The sequence below is a fragment of the Dermochelys coriacea genome, chromosome 2, assembly GCF_009764565.3.
Source record: "Dermochelys coriacea isolate rDerCor1 chromosome 2, rDerCor1.pri.v4, whole genome shotgun sequence".
Lineage (NCBI taxonomy): Eukaryota > Metazoa > Chordata > Testudines > Dermochelyidae > Dermochelys > Dermochelys coriacea.
The window spans coordinates 138,920,714-138,939,223 of record NC_050069.1 but is presented as its reverse complement, the minus strand read 5'-3'; the positions used below and the strand labels follow the sequence as shown (position 1 = coordinate 138,939,223).

General features: G+C 43.1%; 1 long non-coding RNA gene across 1 annotated transcript; it reads left to right on the top strand.

Annotated features, from left to right (window-relative positions):
- The first annotated feature begins 2,478 nt into the window (after positions 1-2,478).
- LOC122458820 lies at positions 2,479-18,079 on the top strand. Its single transcript, XR_006279098.1, has 3 exons — positions 2,479-2,490; positions 5,814-5,819; positions 17,792-18,079. It is a non-coding gene; the product is annotated as an uncharacterized LOC122458820 (long non-coding RNA).
- The last annotated feature ends 431 nt before the right edge of the window (positions 18,080-18,510 follow it).

The window sequence follows — 18,510 nt, the reverse complement described above, 5'->3', positions numbered from 1 at the left end:
GTGGGGGCGGGGGGAGAGCCAGTGAGCAAGGGGAACTGGCTTCAGCACCTGTGTGTGTATGCATACTACCCCCTCTCCTCTGCCAAATATAGCTGTCAAACTACGCCTATGCTTGCCACCATGGTAAAATCAACAGGGGATGTATTCTGCTTCAAATGCTGGCTGTAACTCTCATCGATATAGCAAAAAAAACAAAACCCCAGTTTCCATTATAACTCCTCTTCTCTGACACTCGGGATACCGACATTCTCCTGTGCCACGATCTGCTCAATTACAGCTCCATAATTCATAAGTAACATCTCCTCCAGCCTCGGCGTAAATTAGAGCAGCCATCTGAGAATTGATGGGCTGCACTACGTTGGGTAGGTGAGGCGATAGGTGTAGGAGAGAGCTGTGATTACTTCACTCAATCGGAGGGCTCCACTATCCCAAAGGAATTCTCATGTAGTAATCAGCCCTACCTTCAAAATTTTCTAAAACCTTCATCTTCTGGCAAAGACGAAGCATGAACGATTTCAGCCTAAAGGTGAATAATTGGAGGAGATGAATTTCAGAAATCAGAATGTTATAATGGAAACTTTTCTGCAACACTAGCTGTACTGGTCATGACCAGCACCCTCTGTAATATGCTATGCATCTCTGACTGTTCTCCCCACAAAGTGCATGTCCAGGAAGTCAGATCTGTGTTTGTGTGACTTTCTAGGAGCTAAATCATACTTTTAAAGCCAGAATACTGATATTTCTTAAGCCTGTGTAAAGATCATGTCATCCTCCATGGCTGCAGGCTACAGATGTTATAAATCCAAGTCCTGTCAAAGCTATGGTATTCTCCATAAATTCTCAATTTTCAGAGCCTCCTGAGGAATCCTTGACTGACCCTCTCCCCTATTCCTCTCATGTTCTGTGGAATTTCAGCCAAAACAGCCACTTCCTGTATTGAGGGGCTGTTTCCTCTCTCATCAACAGATACAGGCTTCCTGCTCTCTCCCTTCCCCTGTATACAAAGGACTGGACTCCTTAGATCTTAGTCAGCAGGGAACTGCTGCTTCCTGCTATCTCTGCACTTCCATATCCTTTCTGGCTCTTCCAGCCCTGCCCCAGAGACTGGGATTAAGAAGTGAAAAGACTGCTGTACTTTGCCTCATCACTCCTTGCCCTCTGCAAAGCACTAACTTTCTGTTCCCCATATGAGGATATTAAGGAGGAAAAGAATGAAAGGGAGTAAGCAGTTAGAAAGAGAGAGAGAGTGCATCTCCCCATGAGAACTACCCTCAACACTCACCCTTTTACATACATTGGAACTGGAGTACTTACTGGTGAAATGGGGGCTTCTATTTTCTCATCATTGGTGTATGTGGAGGTAGAGAGGAGGGGGCTGAACCCAGTGGGATAGGAGACAGTATGCTTTCCTCACACCATTGAGGACCCTGCCCACACCAAGGAAGAGGACCATGAAACTCCTACACCATTAGCAAATGCTCTAATTCAGATTTATATAAACAAACACAAATTTTGACTCTACTGAGTTTTTTTTTCTTTTTTCAGATGAGCTGGCAGGCATGACACCCTAACACTAATATGAATGTTTGTTTCACAGGTTCCTGCTGGTTAATACTCATGTGAGCTGGGTCAGCATGCACATCCATAACAGAACCTTTACGTGAACAATGCTTGGCAATTGTTTCTTTTTGTTTCATTTGTGTATTTGTTTCTTTAAGCTGCTTTGTTTGTTAATTATTACAGTTATTCTATCTTGTAATTAGTATTCCCTGATTTAAGACCTCTTTGAAAATAAAATTTGAATCTCTGAATATAATATTCGTTCCCCACCTAAAATAATTGTATACATGTTCAGAATGTAGATGCATGTTAATATCTTCATAGTTTTGGAAATGGCTATCATAATAACAAAATACCATACTAATGAAATATAACTTTCACATTCAAATAATAGAATCTGGGAATAAAATAACTGATTTATATTAGAGAGAACAAACAATTTACACTGGCAATATATGTAAAGTATTTAAATGCCATAATGTGTTGTCAAAATGCTGTAGAATATTAGAGAAGTGTTGTGGACTGCAGCACTGATGAGATTCATATGGAACACTAATACAAAAATGAGTTCTATGGACAACTATTTTTCATAATTCTATTTGATTAGATTAGTAGAGCTGATCACTCATTGCACATGTGAAATCTCGCACCTGGGCAATGAGATTTGTAACTGAGGCAAACACAGGCTCTGGCTAAAAAGAGGATTTGGGATTATAAATATTTAACCATAACAATCCTAATACACAGACACATTTGTACAAAGGCTGAGGTTACAAATTATAAATCTATTTTCAGTCCTAGTGATGTATAAGAACATGCTGGAAATAAGAAATATGTAGAAGTTTCCCCACCTGAGGCAGAAAAAACTCCACAGCGGCCCAACACTGTAGCATTTAATTTCAGAAAGGGGAACTACACAAAAATGAGGAGGTTAGTGAAACGGAAATTAAAAGGTACAGTACCAAAAGTAAAATCCCTGCAAGCTGCGTGGAAACTTTTTGAAGACACCATAATAGAGGCTCAACTTAAATGTATACCCCAATTTAAAAAACATAGTAAGAGAACCAAAAAAGAGCAACTGTGGTTAAACAACAAAGTAAAAGACACAGTGAGAGGCAAAAAAGCATCCTTTAAAGAGTGGAAGATAAATCCTAATAAGGAAAATAGAAAAGAGCATAAACTCTGGCAAATGAAGTGTAAAAATAGAATTAGACCAAAAAAAGAATTTGAAGAACAACTACCCAAAGACTCCAAAAGTAATAGCAAATTTTTTTTTAAATACATCAGAAGTAGAAAGCCTGCTAAACAACCAGTGGGGCCAAGATCAAGATACTAAAGGAGCACTCAAAGATGATAAGGCCATTGCAGAGAAACTAAATGAATTCTTTGCATCGGTCTTCACTGATGAGGATGGGAGGGAGATTCCCAAACCTGAGCCATTCTTTTTGGTGACACATCTGAGGAACTGTCCCAAACTGAGGTGTCATTAGAGGAGGTTTTGGAAGAAATTGATACATTAAACAGTAATAAGTCTCCAGGACCTGATGGTATTCACCCAAGAGTTCTGAAGGAACTCAAATGTGAAATTGCAGGACTACTAACTGTTATCTGTAACCTATCATTTAAATCAGTTTCTGTACCAAATGACTGGAGGATAGCTAATGTGATGCCAATTTTTAAAACTGGCTCCAGAGGTGACCCTGGCAACTACAGGCCAGTAAGCCTCACTTCAGTACCGGGCAAATTGGTTGAAACTATCGTAAAGAACAAAACTGTCAGACACATAGATGAACATAATTTGCTGGGAAACAGTCAATATGTTTTTTGTAAAGGGAATTCATGCCTCACCAATCTACTAGAATTCTTTGAGAGGGTCAACAAGCATGCAGACAAAGGAGATCCAGTGGGTACAGTGTATTTAGATTTTCAGAAAGCCTTTGACAAGGTCCCTCATAATCCGTCATGGTATAAGAGAGAAGGTTCTCTCATGGATTGGTAACTGGTTCAAAGATAGGAAACAAAGGGTAGGAATAAATGGTTAGTTTTCAGAATGGAGAGAGGTAAATAGTGGTGTCCTCCAGGGGTCTGTACTGGGACCAGTCCTATTTAGCATATTCATAAATGATCTGGAAAAAGGGGTAAACAGTGAGGTGGCAAAATTTGCAGATGACACAAAACTACTCAAGATAGTGAAGTCCCAGGCAGACTGCAAAGAGCTTCAAAAGGACATCTCAAAACTGGGTGACTGGGCAACAAAATGGCAGATGAAATTTAATGTTGATAAATGCAAAGTAATGCACACTGGAAAACATAATCCTAACTATACATATACAATGATGAGATCTAAATTAGCTGTTATCACTCAAGAGAGAGATCTTGGAGACATTGTGAATAGTTCTCTGAAATAATCCACTCAATGTACAGCAGCAGTCAAAAAGGTGAACAATGTTGGGAATCATCAAGAAAGGGATAGATAATAAGACAGAAAATATATTGCCTCTATATAAAATCCATGGTACACCCACACCTTGAATATGGCGTGGTCACCCCATCTCAAAAAAAAATATTGGAATTGGAAAAGATTCAGAAAAGGGAAACAAAAAATTATTACAGTATAGAACGGCTTTTGTGTGAGGAGAGATAAGACTGGGATTTTTCAGCTTGGAAAAGAGGCGACTAAGGGGGGATATGATAGAGGTCTATAAAATCATGAGTGGTATAGAGGAAGTAAATAAGGAAGTGTTATTTACTTCTTCTCATAATACAAGAACAAGGGGCCACCAAATGAAATTAATAAGTAGCAGGTTTAAAACAAACACAAGAAAGTATTTTTTTTCACGCAACACACAATCAACCTCTGGAACTTCTTGCCAGAGGATGTTGTGAAGGCCAGTACTATAACCTTAGTATCTATGAATCTATGAATCTATAACAGGATTCAAAAGGGAGCTAGATAGATTCATGGAAGTTAGGTTCATCAATGGCTATTAGCCAGGATGGGCAGGAATGGTGTCCCTAGCACTCTGTTTGCCAGAAGCTGGGATTGAGTGACAGGGCATGGATCACTTGATGATAACCTGTCTGTTCATTCCCTTTGGGGCACGGGCACCTGCCATTGGCCACTGTCAGAGGACAGGATACTGGGCTTGATGGACCTTTGGTCTGACCCAGTATAGCTGTTCTTATGTAAGTTTTAAATTGTATTAAGTGGCTTTGTGTGGTAGCCTGATCAGAAACATCATTTTAGAAATGCAATTACTAAATAAGGCTCAGTCCTGTATTTCTCATATTTCAAACTCCCACTTAGAAAAAATATAATTTGGAATGTGCAAAGACTGCAGGATCAGACCAAGAGAACTGATTTTGTTTTAGTTAAAATCAAATCCATCCCACTAAACTTTTTTTTGCTGTAAACATAAGAATAACCTATATTTTTTTCAGTATTCAGTAATTTGTGAGACTTCTTTTGAGCCTTCTTTATTGTTACTTTGCTAAAACAGGAAATGAAGAGTAGAGAAATACTGACGCAAATTGCACAACTTCATTATTTGAAAACCATCTATGTGCATGAAATCCTCTGTGGCAGAAAATTGCATACAGAGAGAAATTCCTTCACACTGAAAGAAAAGTCATGCCTGACTTCTCCCATTTTTTTTTAATACACTAGGTAGTTCCAGTCTTCCATTTGATTTCCAAACACCTGTGCTAAGTGTCTCTGTCCAGTATGAATATGTCACGGAGGGATGCTAGCAATGTCACTTGCGCTCTCATGGAGTGAATCCATATTTTTCTGAGAAGGTGTAAACAAACTTATCTCATATGCAGCCTTGATACAGGATATTAGCCATCTAAAGATAGTCTGTGCAGAGAGTGCTTGCTTCTTCATGCAGTCCGCATATGACACAAATTGGCAACGCAAAATGGCTTCTAGATAAAAGGCTACACCTTGCCTGACATCGACAGTATGGAGGCGCTGTTCTTCTGTGGAAGAGTGCAGCTTGGGGAATAACACAGGTAAATAAACTGCCTGATTCAGATGAAACTGAGACCACCTTGGATAAAAACTTTAGGTGTGGTTGCAGCATTAGTTCTCCAAAGACAAGGTGAGAATAAGGCAGCTCAGCCATGAGTGTCTGCAACTCACATACCCTTCTTTCCAAAGTGATGGCTATCAGGAAAGCAGTTTTCTGAGACAGGAGGGTTAGTGGTCAGGATGCAAGGGGCTCAAATGGAGGGCCCATCAGAGCCACCAGGACTGTGTTTAGGTCCCACAAGGAACCAATTCTCAGACTGGAGGATGTAAGCAGAGAAGCCCTTTCAGAAACATCATCACTATGGCATTGGAAAAAACTGACGTCCTTTGAACTTGGGAATGGAACACTAATATTGCTGGCCAAATGCACTCTCAGTGAACTGAGCACAAGACCCAATTTCTGAAGATGTAACAGATATTCCAAGATGTTCTGGATGGAAGCCCCTGTTGGTTGGGTGCAGCAGGCCAAGGACCACACTGAGAACAGCTTCTGTTTCACTAAGTAGGCCATCCTAGTGGAGGAATTGTTGGACAGCCTCTGAGCACTGAGCTTTCTCTTCATTTAGCCATGCAGCAGCCACGCTGTGAGGTGCAGGGTAGCTGATCACAGGAGGGTGCAGCTGGGGTTCCGGGTGAGCAAGTCATGATGGAGAGGAAGCAATATGAGAGGTTGAACTGATAGAACAAGGAGATCTGAGAAATAGCACTGTCTCAGCCATGCTGGAGCAATGAGCTTGGCCTGATCTGCTTTGAGCTTGAGGACGAACTGAGGAAGGCCTGAAATAGGTGGAAAGGCATACAGAAGAGTCAACTGCCAGCTGCAGTGGAAGGCATCAGAGAGGGAGCCCAGGCTGAGGCCCCATCAAGAGCTGAATGGTTGTCAGTTCCTGTTTTTATTTTGTTGCAAAGAGGTCAGTCACAGAGTTGCCCATGTTACAAAGCCGACCCAGAGAACACTCTCCTTCAGGGACCATTTGTGGCTCAGGAAGAAAACCATGCAGAGAGGGTCTGCAAGATGATTTTGCATCCTCAGCAAATGGACTGCTATCAGAGTGATGTTGTCTTTGTTGCAAAATTGCCACAGGTTTATCACCTCCAGGCAGAGTTACCTGGAATGCGCTTCCCCACCACTTATTCATCACAGTGTTGGTAAGAATGTGAACCACTGACTGTCTGATGCGTTCTCAGAAGGCGTGACATACATTGGGGAAGTTTCAATATGTTGATATGGCATGAAGCTTCGTGTTTTGTCCACAGGCCCTGCACCCTCAAGTCCAGATGCACCCTCTGACTCAGAAGGGAAGCATTGGTAACCACTGATGTGGTCGGAGTAGGTCATATGAAGGGGACTCCCACAAGCACAAGGAATCTAGGACTCATGAAGGAAGGTGAACCAATCTGTCTAGAGAATACAAGGCAGGATGGTTATCCATCCTGAATCACATCTGATGATAGCAAAAATGCAAACTGATTAACTGGACCACCCATGTGCAAGTGGACACCAGCAGGCTCAGACACATGCGGGACTGTCTTGGAGGGCTGAGATTGCAGACAGAGGCAGAGATATTGAATTGCCTGGAAGAAATCTATGAACTTGATCAGCAGGAACACTCAACCTCATGGAATGTAACAGGCCCCAATAAACTCAGTTTTTTGAGTGACAGCCAAAGCTGATATTGCAGTGTTTAAAATGAGTCCCAGATCATTGAGCAAATGCAACATTGTGCCTATGTGGGTGAGTACCTCCTCTCTGGAGCCGAACTTCAGCAACCAGTCACTGAAGTACAAGAAGACGTGGATTTCTTTTCTCCTGAGATATGCCATGACCACTGCTATGCATTTGGTGAAGACTCTGGGAGGGCAGAAGAGAGGCCGAATGGGAGAACTGTATACTGAAAATGACATTTTCCTACCACATAACTCAGAAACTTCCTGTGGCTCAGCAGAATTGCCACATGAAAGTAAGCGTCCTGAAGGTGCAGAGCAATGAACCAATAGAATGACCATGCGGAATCTCATGTACTTGAAGAATTTGTGGAGGCCAGGAAGGTCGAGAATGCAACTCATCCCACCCTCAGATGCTGGTATCCGGAAGTACTGGGAGGAAAAGCCATGGCCCCGGTGTTTTGGCAGAACTTTGTCCACTGCTCCCAACTTCAACAGAGAGCTGACCTGCTGGATGAGTAGTGTCTCATGAGAGGGGTCCCTGAAGAGGGAAGGGGAAGAAGGAGGTGTGGAGAGGAACTGGATTGTATAGCCCAATCTAAGTGTGTCTAGGACACAACTGTTGGAGATAATCAAGTCCCAAGCACTGTAAAAGTGGGTCAGCCTGTCTCCAAAGGGACAGTAGTAATGACTAGACCAGTGCTCTGGATAAAGGAGTCAAAATGAACACTTAGCCTGCACCGAGGGAGAGCATGTGAACTGTTTAAAGTCTGAGCCCAACTGCTTCTTCTGTGTGATCTGTCTCTCTTTCTAGGGAAGTCCCACTGTTTTGGGGGGGAATGGTTGCACAAAGGAATGCTGCACACAACATTGTTGCTGCTGCTGTGCCCCACAGTGGCATCTTTACACAGATGGCATGTACACTCCCAAGGACCTCAAGGTAGTGGTAGCTCTGAAATCCTTGAAGGAGTGTCATCACTCTTGTCTGAGAACAAGACCTGGCCATCGAAGGGCAAGTCCTCTGACTTGCTGGAGGTTCAGAGCAATCCCAGAGTTTTCCAGCCAGTTACCGCCAAGTCCATGACCCTGGCCGAGGTGTCTGCAATGTCAAGGGCAGACTGCAGGGACATTCTGGCCACCAAGCAGCCTTCCACAATGAACACCCAGAACTCTTCACATGAGGCCTCGGGCAACTGGACCTCAAATTTAGCCATGGCTGATCAATTGAGGAAATCATACTTGGAGCAGCAAAGCTTGTTGAAATGTGATCCTCGTCTGTAGGGATGATGCGGTATAGATTTTCCTGCCTAAAACATCCAACTACTTGGAGTCCCTGTCTTTGGGGATTGACATGAACCTACCCCACCAGGCCCTTTTATTTTACTTCCATTATGACCAGGGAATTTGGGGCTGGTTGGGAATATAACCCCTCAAATCCCTGCATAGGAACAAAGTAGCACTTTTCCATGTGCTTCACCACTGGCAGTACTGAGGCTGGTGTACTCTACAGGGCTCTCGCCAGCTCAAGGAGCATATCATTGACTGGGAGGGCCATTCTTCTGGGGCCAGCAAGTTGTAAAATGTCCACCAATTTGTGCGTTTTCTCTTGGAGGAACTCCCTCTGGAGGCTCAGGGATGCAGCTACATGGCATAACAGGTACCTGGTACCTTAAAGTACTCCAGAATAGATAAGGAGGATGAACGAGGCAACACAGTATTGTCTAGCAATGAGGACAAGGGTCTTGACTGAGCCAAAACTGGCTCTCCCTCCAGGAAGACATACCCAGGAGGAAGGACTCTTTTGGCTCCGTGGGGAGGAAGACCACCAATTCCTGGGTTTCTGGTTGATCCAAAGCCATCACCATCAAACAGGCAGGTGACTTCGGCTTCAAACGGGATCAAGAGCGATCTCCACACACAAGGAGCATCCCACTGAGTCCAAGGCTGCTGAAATGGATAGGTTATTGGTGTCTAGTAGGGGCCAAGCCAGGAACCTCCATCCCAGCCAGGAGAGACACCAACCTTGCAAGCCATACTGGTATTTGCAGCCCCTGGAATTCATTGGGTAATGAAGAGCAGGAGGATGACAACTCAAAATCAGAGCCCCAATATCTTGGCAACCTGGGCAAAGAAAGGGAGCCAATAGGTGATGCGATTCATCTGTCACCTGGAACGAGGTGTAAATTGGCACCCCAATGAAGGCAGAGCCATCACTACTGAGCATGCCAGTGCCATAGGCAGTGTCATTCCCAGCACAAACAGCAGTACTGGAGCACCCAAATGCATTGATGTCGAAAGTGGTGAGAGCCACCATGGGAGCACTTGTGGCATCAAATGCAGCAGGGCCAAAGAGAGTCCTGGTGCCAAGGTTCCCTGCACCAATTCTGGTACTGGTTCCATCCCAACCATGGGGAGGGGAGCATCTGGATGTGCTGCTGACAGAAATGAGGGTTCACTGGCTCACTCCATCGGAGGAGCCATAGGTGGCACAGTCCTGGGAAAGTCCTGAACAAATGGTGAGGTTGCGACTGAAAGGAAGAGAAGGTTTCTGGCTGCCTGGTACTCTGACATGGACACAGACCATACCGGTCCTTGTTGGTACCAGACTCAACAGATGCCTGGAGGCCAGAACTAGAGTCAATAGTACATGGAAGTGTCAGAGGTACCCATGACATCCCACATGCCGGAACCAGCCTCATGCCAGTCCACGCTTTTCTGGGGGAAGCAGATGAGTTGTCCCATGACCTGGAGTGGTCCTGATTGGTCTTATGAGACCTCTTCCTTGGTGCCAATGACTGAGGAAGGCTCTTCTGCCTCTTCAGAGAGGTGCCTGCCCTGGAACAAGAGCAGGTGGACCAAGAGGCGGCAGAGCTCTCCAAGCCCGAGGGCAATCTTCAACCCGAGGAGCGCCCTGGTTCCAAATTAGGCTCCATGGCTTGTTCAAACAGGGGCTACTTGAGGCAAAAGTCCCACAACATCTGTATCCTTTTTAAATGATTTACAAAGGTGGGCCTCGCTGAAACAAAGCAAGCACCGTGTGTGGAAGTGGCTGTTGGGGATTGCCCCTCCACACGAAGGACAGTGTTCAAACCCAGGTGAGGGCATCACCAGGGAACACTAACAATATACAATAAATGAGGCTAAGAGTAAATGAGAGGTTGTGAGACTACAACCACACGGAGCTCCGACTCCGGCACAGGCTGTGAGAAGGAACTGAAGGGGATCAGGGCAGTGCTGCCTCACATAGCCAGCAAAGGGGCCATGGCTCTGAGGCATGAGCGCTTCCCCTCTACGGGTACTACTGGGCGAAGTCTCTGGCTCCAGCGCTCTGGGTGTGCACACAAGTAAGTGGAATAGACATCTGTGCCTACTCGAATACTACCTAGCCTATCCTTTAAAAAAATGCTATTTTTGCTATGGATTTTCCAACCCATTCTTATATCAATGATTTACCTGCTAAGAGTCTGATTTCAGGATTTGTTCTAAAGAAAAACCTATACTGATTTATCACTTTGATACCCTGGCTATGGGCACAGGGAAGTATCTGAAAGGGAAAGAGACAGAGAGAAGTCATATTGGCCCAGATCCTCAAAAGTATGTATGTTCCTAACCTTCATTGATGTCAGTGGAAGTTAGCAGCCTAAATACATCTGGTCTGGAACACTGTGCCTAGATATGAGAGTCCAGATCCACAAAGGTACTTAGATATCACCTAAATTCCAGTTTTAGGCTCCACTACAACCCACAAAACTCCCACCAATCCTTAGGCTATAGGCACCTAAATTCACCCAGCATCTAAGTTCTCAGGGTAAAAGTTTCCTAAGTGCCTATGTGTCTGCCTCTGAGCATGTGCACTGCTGCCTCACTCTAGGTGGCCAGATGCCAATTTCCCACCTAACCTCCAAGCAATCCACAAACTGGGGAAAATTAGGCATTTGGCCACCTAATTCACATGCAAGGCCCAATCTGGTAGGTGTGCTCAAAGGCTGCCTACCAGATCAGGCCTATTCAAAATTTGGCTACTGCCAGGAGGGGCTGGTGGTGCTGCCCACTATAACTTTTAGCCCAAGTGCTTAGGGTACTCACCTGGGATGTGGGAGAACCAAGTTCAATTCCCCCCTCTGCCTGTGTGGGAGAAAAGAGTTAGAGAGGTGTCTTGCCTCTCAGACAAATTCTCTAACCTTTGGGCTATGGGATAGCCTGATGTAGGGCTCCCTTGATCTTGTGGGTTGAAGTTGTTTCACTGTGTATGATTTCTTACAGAACCATTGGCTAGGCATAGAAAAAGTGAGTGACTCTGTAGTCCAGTGCTTAGGGCTTCCAACTGAGAGATGTGAGGCCCTGGGTCCAGTCCCTGCACTGCAGTAACCTCTCTATTTATACACCTTGGAACAGCTTCAACAGGAGAGACTGAGGGAGTCATAGGTGCAGAGACTGGAGCACCCACAGGGAAAAATTGGTGGGTGCTCTACACCCCAGCTCAGCTCCGATCCACCTCCACCTCCGCCTCCTCCCCTGAGCAGGGAATCGCAGCCAATGGGAGCTTCAAGGAAGGTACCCACAAGGGAGGGCAGTGTGCGGAGCCCTCTGCCCCCCATCCCTCAGGGGCCGCAGGGACGTGGTGCTGGCTGCTTCCAGGAGCAGTGTGGCATGGGGCCAGGGCAGGCAGGGACCCTGTCTGCGCACTGCTGCCACCCCAGAGCCACTCCAGGTAAGCAGTGCCAGGCCAGAGTCCAAACCCCTTCTGCACCCTGCATCCCAACCCCCTGCTGCACCTCTCCTGCACTCTGCATCCCAACCATCTGCCCTGAGCCCCTTCCCTTACTCCACACCCCCTCCTGCATACCAACCCCCTGCCCTGAGCCCCCTTGTACACCCTGCACCCCTCTTGTGCCCCAACCCCCTGCCCTGAGCCCCCTCCTGCACCCTGCACCCCCTCTCATGCTCCCTCCTGCACCCCAAACCCCTGCCAACTTAAGAGTCAATAACTGGTGACTGAATGATCACAAGGTCTCAGGGAAAACAGGTTGATTCAATATTATCACTGGTGTACTTTTATGGGTTCCCCCTGTCCTGCTGCTTTCTGTTATTCAAGACTGAATTTATTTCTAGAAGATACGCTGTAGCTCCATGACAAGTATTGGGTCAGATGCAGGAATTACTGGGTGGTTTTATGGTTTGACTTATGTAGTAGTTCAGACTAACTGATCATAATGGTGCCTCTTGCCATAAAATGCATGATTCATAAACACCTGTGTAAGTTACATCTAATACCTTTTCATATATATTGTGTGTGTGATTACTTTTACTTAGGCCATAGTTTTACTGCATTTGTAAGATTTGCATTTAAGATTTTCATATTTCATAAAAAAATTAGAGTGCAGACAGATTCAATGGGCTAATTTCACTTTCAGGGGAACTCAATTTTTGCCTTTTATTGCTTCATAAAGAAGTCTTGAAAAAAATGTTGGGGGTTATTGTTAGTTTTGTTTTAACAAGTAGTAATAGGAATATAAAATCTTGGGTTCCCTGTTTTGAAGAGGGCCTCTCCTAGAGGGCCCAGAGATGTGGGTTTACAGCTTTTCCAAACCTTAACTGAATAGGAATGAGCTTTATCAAGAGATTTTTCTCCCAACTTTTTATTCAGCATTGGAGTTAAATAAGCTGTTAAAAATACAGAGAATGTTTTAAATACTTAGAATAAATAGCACTTCCCTGCTGGTTTAATTTTCTTGGCATTTGTGATGTCATAACTCTACTAGTTCTCTATTCATCCACTAAGTGTTCCATGAAAAACTGGGTAGGCAAGGCCTGAATTTCTAACGTAAAACAAAACCATGAAAACTTTTCAGGCTGTCTCCATACATCACAAAGAAGCAAAAAAAGAGGGCATAGGCCCAATTTTTTTCTCTTTATGCACACCATTCTTCTGCTCAAATCTTATGCTCTTATAAATTCTGCTTCCCTTTGGTCCTCCTTTGTATCTTTTCCCCCCACAGTCGCCTCCATACTTACTCCTATGATGTTCTTTATGCTTGGAATGTCCTCCCTGATCCTGTACATCATTCAGTCTTTTTCTCCTCCTTCAAATCAATCTTCAAAGCCCCACTATTACAATGTTTAAATTAAGATCTCAAGCAATTAAAAAATTATGTGCGATTAGAAAAAAAATAACTTATTGTTAATAGAATACCATTTATTTAAATTGGATATTTTCTACATTTTCATATTGATTTCAATTACAACACAGAATAGAAAGTGTACAGTGCTCACTTTATATTTGTTATTACAAATGTTTGCATTGTAAAAAAACCAAAAGATAGTATTTTTCAATTCACGCATTACAAGTACTGTAGTGCAATCTCTTAATCATGAAAGCTGAATTTACAAATGTAGAATTACGTACAAAAAAACCCTGCATTCAAAAAACAAAACAATGTAAAACTTTAGAGCCTACAAGTCTACTCAGTCCTATTTCTTGTTCAACCAACCGCTCAGACAAATAAGTTTGTTTACATTTGCAGGAGATAATGCTGCCTGCTTCTTGTTTACAATGTCACCTGAAGGTGAGAACAGGTGTTCGCATGGCACTGTTGTAGCCAGTGTTGCAAGATATTTTACGCATCAGATGCGCTAAAGATTCATATTCCCTTCATGCTTCAACTACCATTCCAGAGGACATACGTCTATGCTGATGACAGGTTCTGCTTTATAATGATCCAAAGCAGTGCAGACCAACACATGTTCATTTTCATCATCTGAGTCAGATGCCACCAGCAGAAGGTGAATTTTCTTTTTTGGTGGTTCGGGTTCTGTAGTTTCTGCATCGCAGTGTTGCTCTTTTAAGACTTCTGAAAGCATGCTCCGCATCTTATCCCTCTCAGATTTTGGAAGGCACTTCAGATTCTTTAAACCTTGGGTCGAGTGCTGTAGCTATCTTTAGAAGTCTCGCATTTTGTCAAATCTGCAGCAAAAGTGTTCTTAAAACAACATGTGCTGGGTCATCGTCTGAGACTGCTGTAACATGAAACATATGTCAGAATGCAGGTAAAACAGAGCAAGAGACATACAATTCTCCCCCAAGGAGGAGAGTCACAAATTTAGTTAATGCATTTTTTTTTTTTTAAATAAGCCTCAGCCTGGAAGCATGTCTTCTGGAATGGTGGCCGAAGCATGAAGGGAATATGAATCTTTAGTGCATCTGGCTCATAAATACCTTGCAATGCCAAAGGTGCCAAGTGAACTCCTGTTCTCACTTTCAGGTGACGTGAATAAGAAGCAGGAAGTGTTATCTCCTGTTGGCAGAACAGGAAGTAGGACTGAGTGGATTTGTAGGCTCTAAAGTTTTACATTGTTTTGTTTTTGAGTGCAGTTATGTAACAAAAAAAATCTACATTGTAAATTGCACTTTCACGATAAAGAGATTGCATTATAGTACTTCTATGAGGTGAATTGAAAAATACTATTTTTACAGTGCAAATATTTCCAATAAAGTGAGCACTGAACACTTTGTATTCTGTATTGTAATTGAAATCAATATTTGAAAATGTAAAAAAATACTTAATTTCAATTGGTATTCTACTGTTTAACAGTGCAATTAAAATTGCGATCAATCATGATTGAGTTAATTGTGTTAGTTAACTGCGACTAATCGACAGCCCTAATTTAAACATTTTTAATGTTGAAACTCTTTGGTCCAACACTGGACTGAACTTTGACATTGTAGGGCCTGTATCGTACCTTTGATATGCTAGTTATCAGTGTTAGGATTTTCCAGTGGGGTGGTTGAAATCAGAGTTGGAGGGTGTGGTGGAAATGGGGGGGGGAACTTGTGTGATTTACAGCTTCTCTTTAAGATGCTTCTCTAGAGTTCACATTATCTCAGGCTTATCTTATTAAGCATTTCCCTTGACACACGGCTTGGTATGTACTATTTTTTTTTTGACAGCCACACCTCCTTTCAAGTTATAAACCCCTAACCCTTGCCCTCCACTTTTTCTGATACTGGAAGCTGCTAATGCCTTCCTTTTGTCTCTTGTAATAGCACTGTAAATTCCAGATGGTCATAAATTAGATTCTTGACACTTAATAGTCACTTTTTACTTTACTTACACCAAGGATATAACTTATACCACCATTTACATCACCACAGAGTTTGGCACAGTGAACTGAGCAATAGGCATTTGGCTGAAATCACCGTACGTCCAGTTATCAAACCAGCACAAAAATTAAAACCTGGTAATATTGCAATGTTAACCTTACTTTTTTCCTGTGGTTTTCCAGCATTCTGCATGCCTATCACACAGATTAGTAGCTGTCAAATCAAATAAATTCTTAATAGCCACTCAGTCTTTCAAAATATGCCAACAAGTTTTGCAGTAGAAGTGTCTGAACTAATCCGAAAGGAATGTGTGCCACTTGCTCAATCACATTCTGCCTGTTGGAAACATGTCTTTAATGCTTATTCTAATTAGAATTTAGACATAGGTGTTCCACTCTCATGTACCAGGAGAGGCTTACCTTTCCATGGGGGTGTAATTAACTGGATACTGCCTGCAGCACAGAGCAAACAGAGCCTGTTGATCTATGGATGAATGATGTACTACTCCTGCCCCTTTGTGATTCATCTTAGAATTGGGAATGTGAACTCAGACGGTGTGATTTGAAGAAATAGTATCTTGTACCTATGCTCCTGGGTTCCCTTGGACAGGGTGACCAATGAGTAAACCTAAGGGCTAAAATCAAAGGAGATTTAAATGCAGATAACTGAAAAGCATTCTTACAAGAGTGCTAGGAGTGTCTAAATATATAGTCTTATCAGAAATCTGTCTGCTTTACATAGCTCAACCTGCCAGAAGTTTATTGAAGCAGAAGATTTCTCAGAGGTCCTGGTAGCAATCTAGCTTTGCAAAAATGCCCTGGTTTACTATAATGAAGGAACAACAAGATGAAGAAGAAAGTGTCCAGACTTGTTTGAGGGAGAATAATTAGAACTAACCAAAAACTGACACCTCAAAAAGGTATAAATGATGATTGGAAAAGATGCATTCATGGTGTGTAGGTAACAGCTTCCTTCTGTGACTGAACTCCGGTCCTCCATATCCACAGCTATTCTGGGCTTACACAATATCATTTAGAATAAAGCATGGTTGCCCATTTTTGCCACTATCATTTACCCTTACAATATAACCTAAGGTGAGCATACATCTACTAAGATGTGCATGTGAGCAACACAAATGAAGTAGAACTCAAAATGGCAATGTATGCAGAGCACTTCTTGGTGTTTTCTGGGTTATCAAAGCTTAAAGAATCACTGGCTGCAGTACAACACAATCTTAATGACTGAGGACCTGATCCAAAGCCCACTGAAGTCAGTGGAAAGAATCCCATTGACTTCAATAGACTTTTAGGCTCCAATCCAGTCTGCTTTTGTTCAAAATGGGGAATTTCATCCACTAGTAGAGTTAAACATGTTGCCTGGAAATTTCCCTGCAATAGAGACATGCGGAAAGTGTGGTGCTATTCCAAATAACAAAAAGAAAACAGACCCAAACTTAATCTTCCCTATCCGAAAAGAGAGTCAACAAAATTTACTGTGATGGAAAGGATTAGGGCCTGGGTTTTCCATGGTACTATATAAACATGTCCTTCTTCCCTACCTGTGACCCGATATTGTCCCATCATCTGTATGTATCCCTGGCGTCCTCACTTCTAGTGGAGCATCAGGCCAGGGAGAAAGGGAGTAGGGAGATACTGTGGCATAAGACAGCACATTTTGCAGGAATGAAGTGCTATAGTAGCTATATGTAGCCATGTGCATTTGCATAAGCACCACAAAGGATGGCCTTGGGAAGGGATACCAAAATCATTCTATGGAATGTATGTAAGGGAGATGATGAACTATGTCAATACCTAAAAAACAGCTTATATTTTAATTGGAATAAATACATTTTAAATATTGGAGGGAAAAGATAGTCCTGTTGTTAGGGCACTACGTGAGGATTTAGGAGACCTAGGTTCCACCACAGACATCCCATGCAACCTCAAGCAAATCATTTAGTCTCTCTGGGTCTCTGTTTCCCATCTATAAAATGGGGATAACAATACTTCCCTACCAATAGAGTTCTGAGGATAAATCTATTAAAGATTTTAAGTTGCTCTGTTGTTGTAGTCCTGAGGCCATATACAAACCTTAGATAGATACATTTAAATAGAATTGGGGGGCGGGCAGGCTTGTGTAATTTACAACCTCTTTAAGATGCTTTTCTAGACTTCATGTCATCACAGACTTGCCTCATTATGCATTTTCCCTTGGCATGCAGCTATGTTCTATTTTTGGGCAGCCACCTCTCCTTTCAAGGTATAAACCCCTTTTATTGTACTGCAGACAGTGATTCTTTAAGCCAGGGATCACAAACTCAAATCACCACGAGGGCCACATAAGGACTAGTACACTGGCCCGAAGGCTGCATCGCTGAAACCTTTTCATACAACGATACAAAAGTATAGTCAAAAATGGGAAAAAGTGAGTAGAGTATGCTATTAAAAGTCAATGTATTAACTTTTTTTAAACTAATGTGAAGAGGGGTTTTAATAAAATATAAACACCTGTAACTATTCCTTATGTGGTCAGTAACACTGATGATGATCTACACTAACAGTCTATCAACATAGCTGTAATGGCAGGAACTTTTCAAAGTAACTATTCATATAAAATATGTTGCCACTTTTAACAAACATTCTTCCCAACTACTCACAGCATGCCTTGCTCCGTCTCTAAGGCAGCAGCTGGGTGCAAGGTGGAGTAGAGCATGTTGGGAGTTGTAGGCCTCTATTGAGTGAATTTACTCAGCAGTCAGCACCTGTGTTGAAGCGTCCGTGTCCTCAACGGGTCGGGAATTTATTTTCCGCCCAGGCATTGGTGAGAGTGAGAGGTGCTGGGAACAAGCTTGGCTTTTGTAAACTGGAAAATTCAAGATCCCAGTTCCCTCCCCCCCATCCATGAATTTTCTCTCTGATTCATGTTCCCTTTCCCTCCCTCCCAGTGTTAAAGGAAAAGGGCTTTTCCCAGTGACTGGCTGCTGCTGCTTTCCCTGCTCCCTTCTCCCCCAGTGTTTCATACTGCACATGAGATCAATGGGGATGGATTTCAATGGCGGGTGTGTTTGGCCCTCCCTTGAGGGAGGGGAGATTTGAAGAATGGTGAAGGGGCTGGTTGAGGGTGGTGTGAGTTGGGCTATAGCTGAAGGGGA